Genomic DNA, 16,550 nt, shown 5'->3' on the forward strand with positions numbered 1-16,550 from the left:
TAAAACTTTAATCCCAAAAACTCCACTATCCATCTTTATTCGCCTAAATATTATTCTCGTTAATTAGTATTATAATTTCATACCTATCTATTTATTTAAAGTCATATCCTTTAAAAATCCAACGCCCTAATTCAAATTCTCAATTAGAAAAATTCCACTATTTATTTATTTATTTATTATTATTCGTTTAAACATTATTTTTGTTAATTAATAACATTATTCCATATTTACCCAATTTAGCTATCTAAAATTCTAAGTGTCCTATTTCCGAACTTAATTCTCAGTTCTTAATGTTTCGATTACTGTATTTACCCAGTTACCCATTTGTTATCATCATTATTTTTTATTATTACCATTTTATTTGTTCATTTCTAAAAATTCTGCCTTCGAATGATTTCTAATATTTCCAATTTTTATACATCAACTTTCATAATTTCTACTTCTTAAATAATTTACGATTCTGATCCCTTTCAAAATTTAACTCCCATAATCCCAATTTTCGTAACTTAATCTTTTTTTTTTTTTAAGATCCCGAACCCTCAAATCATTTTCAAAATTCCAACCTCTTTCAAATTCGATTTCTAAAATTCACATTCTCACATTCAACCTCTAAGAGTCTGATCTTCAAATAAACTCTAAAACTCCAATTTTCTAGTGATCTCCGAGATTCCAATTTTTCAATTAAATTTCAAAAGTCTAATTTTCTCTCAAATAGTTTTAATTCCGCTCTGATTTTCAAACGATCTTCCGCTCCTCTTGATTTTAATAAGCGTGAACGAATTTCTCATAATTACAGAATTGACATTAAGTCATGCTAAATAAACGGGCTTTGGTGGGGGCCCAACATGGGTGACTTTATGATTGATTGATTGATCGCTTACTTTGATTATCATACGTGATTGATTTACCCTACTCTCTGACATACGTGCGATTATTCCTAAATTGTGTACTAACCCTCTCTATTGATAGCGCATGGCGGCTTGTTGCCCAGGTATGTACCCATTTTCCCTTTAATCGTTGTCTATGCATGTCTCGACTCGTATGTGTGCATAATCATTCATGATATTCATTGATTTACTCGTCAATTGTCACGTCAGCTTCATTTTATTAGTAGAGACCCAACTGTAGGGACTTAGAGGGGTGCTATGGTCTTTTACCGTACCTTCTCGATAAGTAACCTAACCCCCGAGCCCGATCCGGTTTTTTGTAGATCACCTTTTCCAAAATAAGGAGTTGCATTTAGGGTTTTCTTTCTTATTTTGTTTACCCTTTCAAAAATAAAACAAAAATAAGTGGCAACTCCAAGTCATTCTCTTAATCAATAAAAATCATTTTTCAAATTAAAATCGAGATCGCCATCAAGTGGGGAAAGCATGAGCCGAAGTGCGGGGTCCACACTATTCTAAAAAATAGTTCTCAAACAACCCTACTCTCATAAATTTGTGTTTTTTTGAGACGCTCTAATCTCCTTCATCTCCTTCACCTGATCTTCATCAATGGTGGATTTGTATTTGAATACTTTTATTCTATTTGTTTCATTTTGATCTTTCTCATTTTCCATTATCACCCTTATTCTCAAGCTTTGGTCTTTGTCTTTAGGTGTTTGAGACAGTCCCCATAAATTCTGATGCAGATATTATAGGGTGTGACAGTACTCTATTGATAATAAATAACCCTAGTTTTTTTTTCTATATATTTCATCATCTTACTTACACGACAATGTAATTAGCTAGCTAAGACCTCATTGGGATACCTTTCTTTCTTATTTTTGTTTTTAAAAATATTTTTTTTTCATATAAAAGTAGAAATTCCTTTTTCTAAAAAAAAAAAGTAAATATATTATATTAGAAGAGATGAGATAATACTCATATTTGAAAAACGCTTTAATATACTAAAAATGACAATGATTGTAGAAAGTTTTTATACCATTTTTAATACTTGAAAGATAAGAACTTGTAAGTGTTAGAAAAGGTAAAAACACTTTCTCAAATCACTACCAAATATATTCTAAAAATGACATCTATAATATTTGATGTAAAATAAGGTTTTTCGAGTTACTTTGTGAGAAGCCTAAATATCCTAATAGGTTGTTTCAGTAACTAATTTTTTTGTCCCAAGTCATGAATGAAATTTAAAATACGAGAATTTTTCTTTTCTTTTCCACAGCACAAGAGCCACCTTAGTTTTCACGAAGAAAGCCAAAAAAAAATATATATATTAAGAGAAAAGACTTTTTGTTTTTTTAGAAAGGAGAATTATATTATTAATTTCTTTCTTTGTTTTGAGGAGAGAAAAGAAAATGTATCTTTTCTTCCTTTTTTTTTTTTTCAAGGAGAGATTGTTCTCCCAAATAGATTTCTTTTATTTTTTAAATTTTTAAATTTTTTTTAAATAACGGCTGTTTGGGATAGTTTAAAAACTTTCAAACTACTCCCCTTATTTCTCTAACCAACTCCAATAACCTTATTTTGACATTTTTAAACTTTTTATCCATAATGTGTTTGATATAAGATAGGGATGAAAAAATTGTTGAAGATTACTTTAATAAAAAACAAATTATATTTCATGTTTTTAAAAGATGGAGTGCATTCTTCCGAATTTACGTTTATAATATTCATTTAATCAAATGATAAAAAAATATATATGAACTTACCTTATATTTTTAAAAGTTACTTTAAAATTTTTTAGAATTTGATATAGTAATAAATTTTAATTTCTTAATTAGTTTTCAAAAATTATTCTCATTTTAATCTAAGTTTTTAAGAACTCTCGTACTTTATATTGAAATTGTTATTATTTTCTATTTTTAAAACCAATTGCAAAAATATTTTTATCATTCATCATCACCCAATAAATAAGGAGGTGGTAATGGTTAAAAATGATTATTTAAAATGATTAAAATAAATAAATAATAATGACACGTGTGAATGACAATGGGATGAGTCATCCAAAACCCGACTTAGTTCTATCTATATAAATTAATACTCATTTTTGTCCTAATAAAATAAATAAATAGGATGGGTAAATATAAGAATTTCTCACACCCATCCAACCTTAATTTTTTAAAATTTTTAGAAATGTTAATTATATTTAAAATAAATATATTTTATAAATAAATAAAATATTAAATTTTTATAACTTATTTTGTTGAAAAGTAACTTTTTATTATTTTATATATGTTAAAAATGAAAAATAATAATAATAATATTTTTTTTAAAAAAAAATTATATATATAACAAGGCACCGTAGGACAGGCTAGACAATACCTAAACCGAACCCAAGTTGGAAAAAAAAAAAACCAAAAAAAGAAAAAAGAAAAATTCAAACTCATACCTAACCTATTTATTCAAGCCCGCCCCTTTGCCAACAGGCGTCCACTATTCAAGTGTACAAATTAAATAAATGAGCACATGATTTCTTTCTTCTATTTTAATTTTTAAAGTTTGAAATATTTATTATACTTCTGTGGACCCCGCATTTCGGCTCATGCGTTTCCCACTCGATGGCGAGCTCGATTTTTATTTTTGAAAAATGATTTTATTTGATTAAAAAAAATGACTTGGAGTCGCCACTTATTTTTGTTTTATTTTTAAGAGGGTAAACAAAATAAGAAAGAAAAACCCTAAGCGTGACTCCTTATTTTGGAAAAGGCGGTCTACGAGAAACCGGATCGGGTTCGGGGGTCAGGTTACTTATCAGGAAGGTACGGTACAGACCGTAGCACCCTTTTAAGTCCCTAAAGTCGGGTCTCTACTAATAAAATGAAGCAATCATGGCAATTGATGAGGAAATCAATGAATACTCAGAGTGATCATGCACATGTGAGAATTTAAACATGCATACAGAAAATGACCCGAGCGGATGTAGATGCGTACCTGGGCAGTGATCCATAAAGCGCTATCAAGAAGTGAGGTTAGTGCACAATAACAATCACGAGATATATCACAGGGCATAATAAAATCTATCATTCATGGCAATTAAATCAATCAATTATAAATTCACTTATGTGGGTCCCCCACCAAAGCCCGATTGATCTTGCACGAATTAATCTCACAAATTCCATTATTCTGAAATTATGAAAATGACATTCATGCTTATATAAAGTCAAGAGAAACAAAAGATTATTTGAAAACCGGAATGGAATTAAAATTGTTCGAGTGGAGACCGGATTTCTGAAATTCGTTTGAAAATTGAAGTATTAGGAATTAAATTTAATAATTGAAATTTTGGAAATTAAATCTAAAAGAAATTAGAATTTTGAAGAATTGTTTAAAATGGAATTTCAAAATAACTAAAATAATAATAATTAAATAGATTAATGGAAATATTAGAATTTTTAGAAATAGAAATTTAATTCGGAAATCGAAAGTTTTAATGAATTGTTTGAAATGGAATTTTTAGAATAAATAAATAAAATAAAATAATTAAATAGATTAATGGAAATATTGGAATTTTTGGAATTTAATTCGGTAATCAGAAATTTTAATGAATTGTTTAAAATGGAATTTTAGAATAAATAAATAGAATAAAAATAATTAAATAGATTAATGGAAATATTGGAATTAGAAATTAAAATCGAAAAGTCGGAAATTTCAATAAATTGTTTTAAAATGGAACTTTGGAATAAATAAATAAAATAATAATAATAATTAAACAAATTAATGTGAATATTGGAATTTTCAGAAATAGAAATTTTATTCGGAAATTGAAAGTTTTAAATGAACAGTTTAAAATGGAATTTTGGAATAAATAAATAAAATAAAAATAATAATTAAATAAATTAATGTGAATATTGGAATTTTCAGAAATAGAAATTTTATTCGGAAGTCGGAAATTTTAATGAATTGTTTAAAATGGAATTTTAGAATAAATAAATAGAATAATAATAATAATTAAATAAATTAATGTGAATATTGGAATTTTTGGAATTTAATTCGGTAATCAGAAATTTTAATAAATTTGATTTAGAATGGAGCTTTGAAATAAATAAATGAAATACTAATAATCAAATAAATTAATGGGAATATGAGAATTCGAAAATTGGAATTAAACGTTAAAAAAAATGAATTTTGAAGTGTCATTTGAAGATTGAATTTTTGAAAAATTAATTTGAAGATTGAAGTGACTGAAAATCAAGAATTTTGAAAGTTGATTTTTTTTATTAAAAAAAGATTGGTGGAAACGTGTGAGCATAAAGGCTTAAAAAAAAGGAAAATGGGCATGTATGCCCCAAGATGGCCCACCAAAAGTCCTCCTGCCATATAATAATTCCTAGACATGGAGCAACTTACATGCCCTGGAACTTCAACCCAATTGTAACTAGCCTTTTCAAAGCATTTTGTAACTGATCCAAATTTCTTTTCTTTCACAGCTCCTCGAATTAATGGTATGTTATCCAACAAATCAGAGCAGCCCTAGGTGGAAGCACACCACTTCATGCACTCCATGGACAGTCAACAAGAACATAGGAAAATCACAGCAAAAATAACAACCATAGAAACAAGACATAAACATAAATCATTGGGTCAATAAGTGAATCTTTACTTCATGAGTTACCAGTGAACTTGAGAGCCAATGTACAGAAACCTCAAAATGGGGTCCAAAATAGGAATGTAAATAATACATCTAAATGCTGCAAATCTGGTATAAAACAGAGACAAAGAAACCAGAGCATAACCCAAACAGTGGAGGCATAAAAACAATCTCAGCTCAACAATAACATGATGGTTTCTGATATTCAGATTCAGCCAACAAAATAATATGCAGAAACCAAAAGGAAACAATATGAAAATAGGAAAACATGGAGCCTTAGTAATCGTACCTGGACATACCTCTCTCCAGTAGCAGCTTCTCCTCAACTCAGCTTGAGACGCCCCTCTCTCCTCTCCCCCCAAAATCCCTCTCTTGTCACTTCTTCCCAAAAAAACCCCTTCCGCTCAAGCTCCGGACCCCCCCTTGTAGCTCATCTTTTTCTTTTCTTTTTTCTTCCCGCCCTCTGTTCTCTGCCACCCTTCTGCCACCAACAACTCCCGCCTCAATTCTTTCCCATCTCACCCACTCTCATAATAAAAAAATAAAAAATCCACTTTGCCTTGGGGTCCTCAACCAACCGGGGGGGTCTACAACTTCTCAAATAATTTCAAAGGGCCCCTCCACTTTTTCATCTCACTGTCCAAATTATATGGACCTTGCCAGACTATTTGGTGACATTTTATGCTATTATACTTTCTTAGAAGCTGAATTTTCATCAAGAAAGGGAAGTGTCAAAATGCAAATGTGAATTTTTTTGCTAATGGATGGATTAATAGTTGAACCAGGTTGATCATATTGTATTGATGTGTGAAAGATAATATTATCGAGTCTAGGTTAGTAGACAATTCTAGTTCAAAGCTTGATATCGTAGATCAAGACTTTAGACTGTGTTTAGTTCTCGAAAAATACTAAAAAAAGAAAAACAATATTTTAAAAAATAATTTTCTTATACTTAGCTTCATTATAAAATAAATAAATAAATAAATAAAATATAATTAAAATTAATTAAAAATTTTATATTTTAAAATTATTTCATAGAAAAAATAAAAAAAAATGAATTTGAAATAATATAAAAAAATAATTTATTTTTTATTCTCCTTCCTTTTTTATTTCCTTTTATTTTTTTTCTCTTTATTTTCTTTCCCTTACAATTTCCCTCAAATTTTTCAAGAACCAAACATAACCTTATAGTTTTTTTAAAAAAAAATATTTTTGAGTTGTTTGGTTTTCAAAATCTCTTGACACAAGAATTAAGAGTGCTTCTACTCAAAGTGTTTTTAGTGGAAGTAATTTGTCTAAAAGTATTTTTAACATAATAATTTTTAAGTATTTCTTTAAAAAACACTATTGCTAATTTTTTAATACTATAAATGATTTTTTAAATTTATAAAAGTATTTTCTAAATTTTACCAAACACCTTGGCCTTGTTTGATAATTGTTTTTGAAAATAATTCTAAAAGACAATTTTTTTTGGGAATCTAAAATATTTTTAACTTATTTTTTTATATTTTTAAATATGTTTTAAAAATAATTTTTATGTCTAAAACTTTATTTTTATCATTATAAATTTTTTTATAATTATTTTTTAAACCAGTTCTAAAAAAAATGAAAATAACAGAAAACAACTAAAAGATATTATCTAAAAATACCATATTTTCTATTCTTCATAACAGAAATTAGAAAACAGTTTTCTAATTGTCAAATGTGTTTTTTAGGTTTTTTGTTTTGAAAAATATAAAACTGTTCTTGAAAATAGTTGCTAAATATACCCCTTATGTTTTTTTTTTCAAAAACATTGCCAAATGGACTTCTCTTTTCGGGTTGGGCTTATATAATCCTAAATAATCCAAATTTTCATTGTTCATCATTTGTTGAAGCCATATTCAAATTCTCGTTGATTGGGCTTAAGAGAATGCATGTAAATTGCTTTTGATGCGCACACAAGTTGGGGGCTTTTTGCATTATTAATTTATGCAGTGTCCAATATTTATAGACCAGGCCTTTTGCTTTATTATATGTAGTGTTTCCATATAAAGAAATTAAACTGGTTCGAAGCCATGGCTGAGTGCAGCGGTCCACACAACATCAATCTGATCCACGTCAATGGCCCCGACCTCATGGTGAGTCCACCCTTGTAGGAGATGAACAACACCACCTGCATGGCAAGCATGGAGTACTCCTCTTTCCATCGTATACTGCATCCATCAATACACCTTGGAAACGTCAACAATTGTTTTCTTTTTAATTTCGAAGCTTTACATATGCAATAGAAACATAAGACATTGTTTGATACCTGTTTTTGAAAACAATTCTAAAAAATAGTTTTTGAGAATAATTCTAAAAAACAATTTTTTTATATTTTGTAAAACAAAAGTTTATTTGGAAACCTGAAATATTTTTAACTTGTTTTTAATATTTTTGAATATGTTTAAAAATAATTTTTATATTTAATGTATTTATTTTTAATCATCCTACATGTTCTATAATTATTTTTTACTTTTTAAATACTTAATAGAATAAAATATTAAAAAACCAAATAATTTAATGCTTAATACTATTAAATTCTATTTAATTTTAAATTTTATTTAGAATTAAGATAAAAAATAAACATCACCTCACTCAGGATTTCCTTTTTATTTTTATTTATTTTTAATGTTAGTAGCTTAATTAATTCAACATATTGAGTATTTAGAATAAACAACGCTATTTATCTACATTGGTATTAAAACATATTAAAATATATAATAAAATGATAATATATAAAAAAATAAATTAATTTAAATAATAAAATTTTATTCCACTTTTTGATATATGACATATTTTTTTAATAATTAAATATTTTAATTTTACTCTTTAATAAAATATAAAACATTAATATGTTAATATTAAAGATAAAATATAATAGATTTTTAAAATATTTATATATAATTTAGCTTCTTATAATAATATATAAATTACATATTTACTATCAAACTGACATCATGATTTAATCATAGTTTAATTATCGGTCTAACTAATAAATCATTATTTAATAACTTTTTCAATTCCATAATGAATAAAAAAAATTTGCTTTTGGATTGATTAGTGCTTGGATTAAGAAAAAAAGAAAAAGTGTTTTGAAAGTGTTTTAACACTTCCAAATATTAAAAAAAAATACTTCTAGCCCTCAACAAATCACTACCAAATGTCTAGGAAAATCCTATCTGGAAGTGTTCCTTCAAAGAAAAGGTAGTCTTTTAATGCAAAACATGCGTTCTTGTATGAATGTAAAAGGAGAAGCAAAACATACCTCACAATATCCCAGGCCTTCAACATCTTCTGGAAGTCTCATGGCTGCAAGCTTGCCGTAAGTGCAGTCTCTTCTAAAACCCAAGATTGGTGGCACAAAAAATTGATGGAAATGTGTCCCTGGAGGAGCCCAACTTTGCTCTCTTGGGGTGCACCATTTGCCAATGATCCATGTCTACCCGTCACACACCACAAGTTACAGATATGGTCAATACATAGAATAGTCCTTTCTTCCTTCATATAAAAGCTAACATAAAGTTTCCCTAGTAGGATCAAACTGTATTAATTCATTGCCCAATACCTTACAATGTTGTGCTGCTTGATATTTTGTCACTTGAACTAGAAATTTCTGGCAATCGATTGGAGCCTCCCTTTGGATACTTTCGAATCTCTCCAAGGATTGAGTTAGCATCTGCGTTTCGTTCCACAATTAGAATGAGATAACAAATAGAGCAACTAATGGAGATGCTCACAAAATCACCATCTTCTTAATTTGTTCTGTCCTTGTATACTGATCATCATGATATTCTTATGCCTCATGTCATCACTATTATTAAGCGCTAACCAAATCACATACACACATGAACAGAAAATAAAGAAAAGACAATTTTTTTAACATGATGTGGTAATTAATGTGATCCTTACATCCACGAAGTGCACCAACACTCGATAATCCATTAATAAAAAAGAATGAGAAAAGTTACAATGATGAAATTCTCAAAAAACACCTCTCAATTATGGTTACACTTGCTAAATAAAAAATCTTAAATATATAATAGATGCAAATTTGTCAATCACAAAAAAAAAATTCTTTAAGGGGTGCACTGCCTCCTTCAACATACATGAGCTGATCGGAGAACTCGATCCATGCAAGCTCAATGGGGAGCTCAACCCCCGCGAGCTAACCGAGCAGCTCGACCCCCGACATTCCAAGTGAAGTGCAATAAAACTAATTAAGACTTCACAATCCAATATTAAGTACATTAACATATGGCTAGCCATATAATGACTCACCGCCCATAGTCATCTTGTACAAATATGTAGATAATCAAAGTTGTTTTTATGTATTGCATTTTTTTTCAATAATTCTATTAGGTTACCTAGAAATTTGAGTGTAAATTTATGGAAGCTCATAAGAGAGTGTTTTGCTCTAGTTTAAGAACACTTGATTTCCTTGACAAAAGGTTTTATGATTGATGATTACTATGATAATTATACAACAAAGCTTTGTTACACACTAGTTTTTATTTGGCTTGTCCATCATTGAAAACCCAAAAATTTTCCATAGTCCGCTAGTAATTTTCTAGTTGACCCTTTGTCTAACATAGTCAGAATCTTCTGCAAAGTAATTTGAAAGAACTATGAAGTGGCTCTTACCAGTACACAAATCTTTTTGCGACAAAGGTAGAGGGAAATGGCCCTTCCTAATTTAGATGTAGCGCCGGTCAAGAAGACTTGGGTTGCATTTTGCGGGATCTCTTTGAGTATCACAGCAGCAGTCAAGGTGTTTCCATGGACAACTCTGACTCGAAGGTTGGGATGCTTGTTAACATATAGTGTTCCACCTCCATTTAGAGATTCATTCTGCAAAATATAGAATCGCTTGTTTAAATGCTAGAAAGCTACTAACTTGACCTAAATGAAGTAGCTAGTCAAATAATGAGAGTAATAATGAGCCAAGCTAACTTCACCCGTATATCTGTTATGAAATGATAGTCGTAGCAATAATTTGAAAATAGAAAGAAAAATAAATAAAACAATGGGAAAAAGTACTTATGTGGTAAAACCTCTTAATTATAAGGGAAACCTCTATGAGGAAAGATTGAAAAAATATCTACTATGGAAACAAAACTACAAACTTAAAGAGAACATAAAAACTTATAAAAAGATGAAAATCTTTTGATTTTTTGAATGAATAATATATGGGGTGGAGGCATCCATTTGTAGCACAAGGAAGCTCTCCCCTTTTTGTCTTCTTCGGATATGGGATGACTTCAATCTTAACGATATCATATATGCTTCTTTGAAGAAACATTCATTCAATTAGAGATATATAATTGTCTATTTAGAGGCTCAACAAAATATAAGGTACAATAATATGTGAACGATGTATATTAAATTAAATTGAACTAAAGTCTTAAGACCAGCCTCATGAAAACTAGGGTTAGAAAATTGTTTAGCATATGTCAAGCCAACTTTGGTTAAAGTCTTAACATCATCCTCATGATGGGCTTTTTGAAGTAACATAAAGTAAATCTTTGATACAATTTTAACTTATCAATTTGACTAAAAATCTAGATAAGATATTAGATATGGAGCCATCAATATATCAAAGAAACCTAAACTAGAACCCTAGCTACCGTATGTAATTTTCACGCACGTTGTTCATATGTGTTTGTTTAGGGCCACAAAAAAAGTTTCCTAGCTACTACAATTCTCTCCAGAAATGGTTGCTCCTTGTCTTCTCGCTTTATGAAAGTTAGAGGATATTTGTTTGACATATATACATAATGACAGAAAAATCTAGAATTATTCTTTGTGACAGTTAATTGAAAATATCAACTTAGGTTCATTAGATTATGCAATAATGATAATAAATTATACTTTCAAGATAAACATTTAAAACTTCATTTTCTCTCATATGTTCTAAGAAATTGAGGGAAAAAAGAAAAGGATGGGGATATTATTTTTCCCTTTATCACCATTTTTTATAATTATTACTCATAAAATCATCATTACCATTATGTAGAAACATGATGTCCCACATCAGGTAGAGGAGAAAGTTGATGACGCTATATAAGTATGGACTCCTCCTAACCTTATAAACATGTTTTAAAACTATGAAGACCTTTTTAGATTCAAATAAGACAATATCTACACAGTTGAGAATGAGTTCTTAAAAGAAAGGTATTGTACTATTGTATCATTATATTAAAGAAATTGATATTATGTCAACATTCTTATTATGTATTTCATATACATAATAAAGTAAGTTTGATGTTAAACTCTTTTTTTTTCCCTGTAGTTTCTAGAATTTAAGGTTATATTTGGTTTTTGAAGAGTTCAAGAGAAAGTGCGACGGAAAAAAAATTATATGAGGAAAAATAGAAAGAAAAAAAATGAAGAAAAATAAAATATAGATTTAAAGTCAATAAAATATATTTATACCATCCTTCAATTTCATTTCACTTAACTCATCTATATAAAGATTAAATAAATTTTAAATATATAAGTTTTTTTTTATTAATTTTAACTATATTTAACTTTCCTTAATATTTTTCATAATAAAATTAGACATGAGAAAATAATATTTTTTTTTACATTTATTTATTTTCTTAATACTTTTCAAAAACTAAGAAAAGAAAAACGAAGAGAAAAGGGAGAAAAGAAAAATGAACCTTGTTTAATGCAGCGAGACTAATGACCTTGACACCCATTCTATCAGCCTCAAGGATGGCTTTTTCAATCACTTTATTTATGCCTTCCCTAGCAAATGGTAGGAAATACTGCCATGGACAAACAAAAAGAAGAAAATTAAGGCATAAATAAGTAGGCGCCAATGACTATATTCTAAACAGGAAAAAGAAATTCAAGAGAGAAGATATGTAACAAAGAAAGTAGTTAGTTAAATCTGCCTGACAAATACAGGGAGAGGGAAACAAGTCAAATGTATATTCACCAACCTGGAAACCATATCTAGGAACCATCCATGTTTGATGCAATCTCCCTCTCAGATTGTAGGATGCAGCCACAAAGGTTTTGTACACTACCCATGAAAAGTTCATCAAAACAAACAAGAAAGGCCACATTGGAAGCAAGAATAATTTGAAGGAGTATTTGAGTGAGCTCAATGACCGGAAAAAGAATGGGGAGTGCGAGGTTGCCATAACGTCCACAAGATGGACGAGGAATACAAAGTCAGCTATTCTCTCATTTTTACCTGCAAATTATAAGAATATGAGTAGAACTCCACTCTCCTTTCTATTAAACTATCAATTTTTCTAAAAGTTTAAACTTATAGGTTATATAGTGTTTTTTCTAACACTCCCTCTCATGTGTAGTCTGATACCCGCATACACAAACTTGTAGGCAGACAACTCAAATGTATGGCCTCCTACAAATGGAACTTTGATGCCATGTGAAATTATTAATAATTTCTTAGAAGTTTAAATTTGCAGAATTTGGATTTCCAATATATATATCATGTTTCTTTAACACTTTCAAAGGTTATGCATTAAAATAATTCTTAGTTAAAATCTCTCAAAATAAAACCAAAAATACCTAGGTTTTACTTTTGGGAAGCCGACTATATAAATCAATTTTTTTTTTATAAAAAAAAAAAAATACTATTTTGTGTTCTTGGAGGAAAACATTGAAAATTCATTAAGTTATGTTCGATTATCAGAAAATATTAAGGAAAGAAAAAAATATAATGTGAAAAATTATTTTCTTATATTTGATAGTCCTATAAAAAATTTCAAAGAAAAAAATATATAATTAAAATTAGTTAAAAATTTATACATTTTCAAATTATTTAATCTTTATATTGATGTATTACAATAAATAAATTGAGTTTGAAGTCGCAAATAAAAATAATTTGTTGGCTTTAACTCAATTTTTTTATTTTTCTTCACTTTTCCTTTCCTTTTCCTCTTTATTTTATTTTCTTTACATTTTCCCTCAAATTTCCTGAGACCCAAACATAACTTTTATAAATAAAATCATAAAATTTTCCTTATGGCCTTCACCGAGGGTCAAGATAAAGATGACCATGAAGAAGAGATGCATGATGAGTAGAAACTGATCACCCCACATGTACCTGAACTTGTTCTTTTATGAAGATCCCAGGATTTGTTGTTGATTGTTTTCCAAATTGAATCATAAAGGGGCATAAAGAGGCAGAAATTGGTGTTCATCTCTGTGTGGTGTAGGCAGTGGTATCTGCATATCAAACCAGAAATTGACTGCTGAATATTTTCTTATTATTGTATAATATTATAAATTCAACATAATTTTTCTTTTCTCTCGAGAGAATGTCACATTTTGTGATATTTTGAGGCGACCAAAAGGCCATGCATCTAGCACTAAAGAGAGAGACTTACGTGGGAGTGTAGAGAAAATACTTAAGGAATGGAAAGATCTGAAAGAGAGCATGAGGAATGATTTCAACATTGCTATGCCCCATACATCTTAGGAAATCAAACACCAAAATGTAGCCATATATCAAACTAATTGACCCATATCCAAATAGCCATGTCCCAACTGTTGGAATTCCTATAATCACACCCATCATTAAATGCTCCAAAAAGGTTGCTAGCCCCGCTGCACCAATCAAAACATAGAAAACAACGGTTTAAATTATTACATGATACATGTATATGTTGATCCACTCTCAATTATATAGATTGTCCATTTTATGCATCAGGCCCCACAACTTTAAAACATGTTTTTATTATTAAGAAATAGCGCTTCAAACTTTTTTGTCCATTCAATGTAAGATATCAAAATTACCCATAATGTGGACATAATGTTCTCATTGTATCCACAAGATTTTGAGGCCAAACAAATGTCCTTTGCGGGGTTAAATGAATTCCCACACTAGGATCGAGATCGACTCTAATAACATTGGTAAAGACTCGGAGTAGACAATATCTATATAAATAAGAGTAGATCATTACGGTATATGATGAAATTATCTCTAAAAACTAACATTCATGTTTAATATATTATTCAAAGTATTTTAACAAAACTTTTATCAGTTAGCTCACAATAGTTTTTTCTACATCCAATAATGAACACCTTTTCACATCAATTAATTTTAGAAAAATAATATGAATTTTTTTTATTAATGATTTAAAAACAAATGAATTTATGATTTCCAATATAAACAAATTACAACATATTACAAAGTGATTTTGTTGGTATGTATTTAATTACCTGTAAAAGGTTGTGTCACAATAGAGGCATGGTGAAGTGAATGATAATGGGAAAAGAAGTATTGGGTATGCAACAATCTATGGAACCAATAATAAAGGGGCTCTGAAATTCCCATATGGAGCACCATGCAACATATAATTCCCTTTGTGTTCCATAAAGGAAGATTGGTAAGGAATGGGAAGCTGAGCAAGACCATGCCAGCCATGAAAGCTTGGAGAATTATGAAGTTATCCCTGTGAAAAAAGTCATATTAATTCAAGAACACTTGCAAATTATAATTGAATCATTTGTAAATGATGATTTAGGTTATGTTTGGTTCTCGAATAGTACCAGGAAAAGAAAAAAATGCTTTGAAAAATGATTTTATCATATGTGGTTTTACTATGAAAAATGCAAAAAATAAAAATAAAAATCAAGTATAATTACAATTATTAAAAAATTTATATATTTTTAAATTATTTTATCTTTATATAGAATATTTAAATATGTGAAAAAAAAAATTAAGTAATTTACATATTTTTTATTTTCCTCCTACTTTTCCTCTCTATTTTCTTTTTCTTGTATTTTCTCTCAAACTTTTGGAAAACCAAACATAACCTTAAAATTAATACAAAAATTAAATTAATTACCAATGCCATTCACCATCGATTTGCTTGAAATTGATTCCTTGTCGAAGAATCCAGCGGTTTCGAGTAATGAAGAGCATGTTACAGTAAGAGTATCATAACTGATGAACAAGGCCCCTAAGGGCACATAGGAGGAGAATATGTAGGCACCAACTAGGGTTTTGGGTCTTCTCCCAAATCATTGAATAGATGAGTCTTGCAAGAAATGGTCCATATAATACGTACTGTTCCATGCAGATACATGAAAAAGGTGGTAAGAACATGTTATAAGCAACACCGGGAGAGTAGGAGTCTTTAGTTACTATAAATAAGCCAAAACACTTCTACAAAGTTCATTTCATTTAGATACTACGTAGTAGGCCAAAATTTTCAACCAGCTTCATCAGTTTCTTTTCTTTTGTACTTTATAAAGTATGCAAATATTTTTAATTAATTTTGTGAGAAAATAAAAGTACATAAACACTTTTATTTCTTTAGAAAAAAAAAGTAACATAATATGCTACTAAATTTTTAAATTATGTTCGATTCTTGAAAACTATTTAAAAAAAAATACTAAGAAAATTATTTTCTTATATTTGGTTGTATCATGAAAAATACGAAAGAAAATAAAATCTAAATAAAATAAGTTAAAAACTTATACATTTTCAAATTATTTAATCATTATATCAAAGAGCTCAAACAAGTAAAATGAATTTAAAATAGTAAATAAAAATAATTTATTAATTTTAACTGTATTTTTTTTATTTTCTTTCATATTTTATTTTTTTCTATTTTCTTTCTACATTCTCCCTTAAACTTTTCAGAACCAAATATTGTGTCAGAGAAACAATCTAGAGAAGTATACAAAAAAACAATACATTTTCAATAAAATTAACAAGAGAATATTATTACATACCTTGTAAGAACCCAAATTCTCCCAAGGCCAAGCAGATAATGGGGCATGATCCATGGTTTGCCTTGATAGAGTCTCTTTTTCTTAATTTGCAACTTAAGTTCAAGCTCCCCACTACTTATACATATCTTAGAAACCAAGTTAAATCACAATGAATTTAATTTCCTATCAACCCCAATTTCTACCCATTAACATACTGAGTTTTCCTCGATCTGCCCAACTGGGCCCGAACCAAAGATGTTTTTGTGATTGCAGAGTCGGTGGTAGATGAATAT

At 28.8% G+C, this 16,550-nt stretch overlaps 1 pseudogene; it reads right to left on the reverse strand.

Moving 5' to 3' along the window:
• Positions 1 to 7,571: 7,571 nt before the first annotated feature.
• LOC117921889 lies at positions 7,572 to 16,332 on the reverse strand (annotated as a pseudogene).
• Between the last annotated feature and the right edge of the window lie 218 nt (positions 16,333 to 16,550).

Source organism: Vitis riparia, chromosome 9, assembly GCF_004353265.1.
Source record: "Vitis riparia cultivar Riparia Gloire de Montpellier isolate 1030 chromosome 9, EGFV_Vit.rip_1.0, whole genome shotgun sequence".
NCBI lineage: Eukaryota > Viridiplantae > Streptophyta > Magnoliopsida > Vitales > Vitaceae > Vitis > Vitis riparia.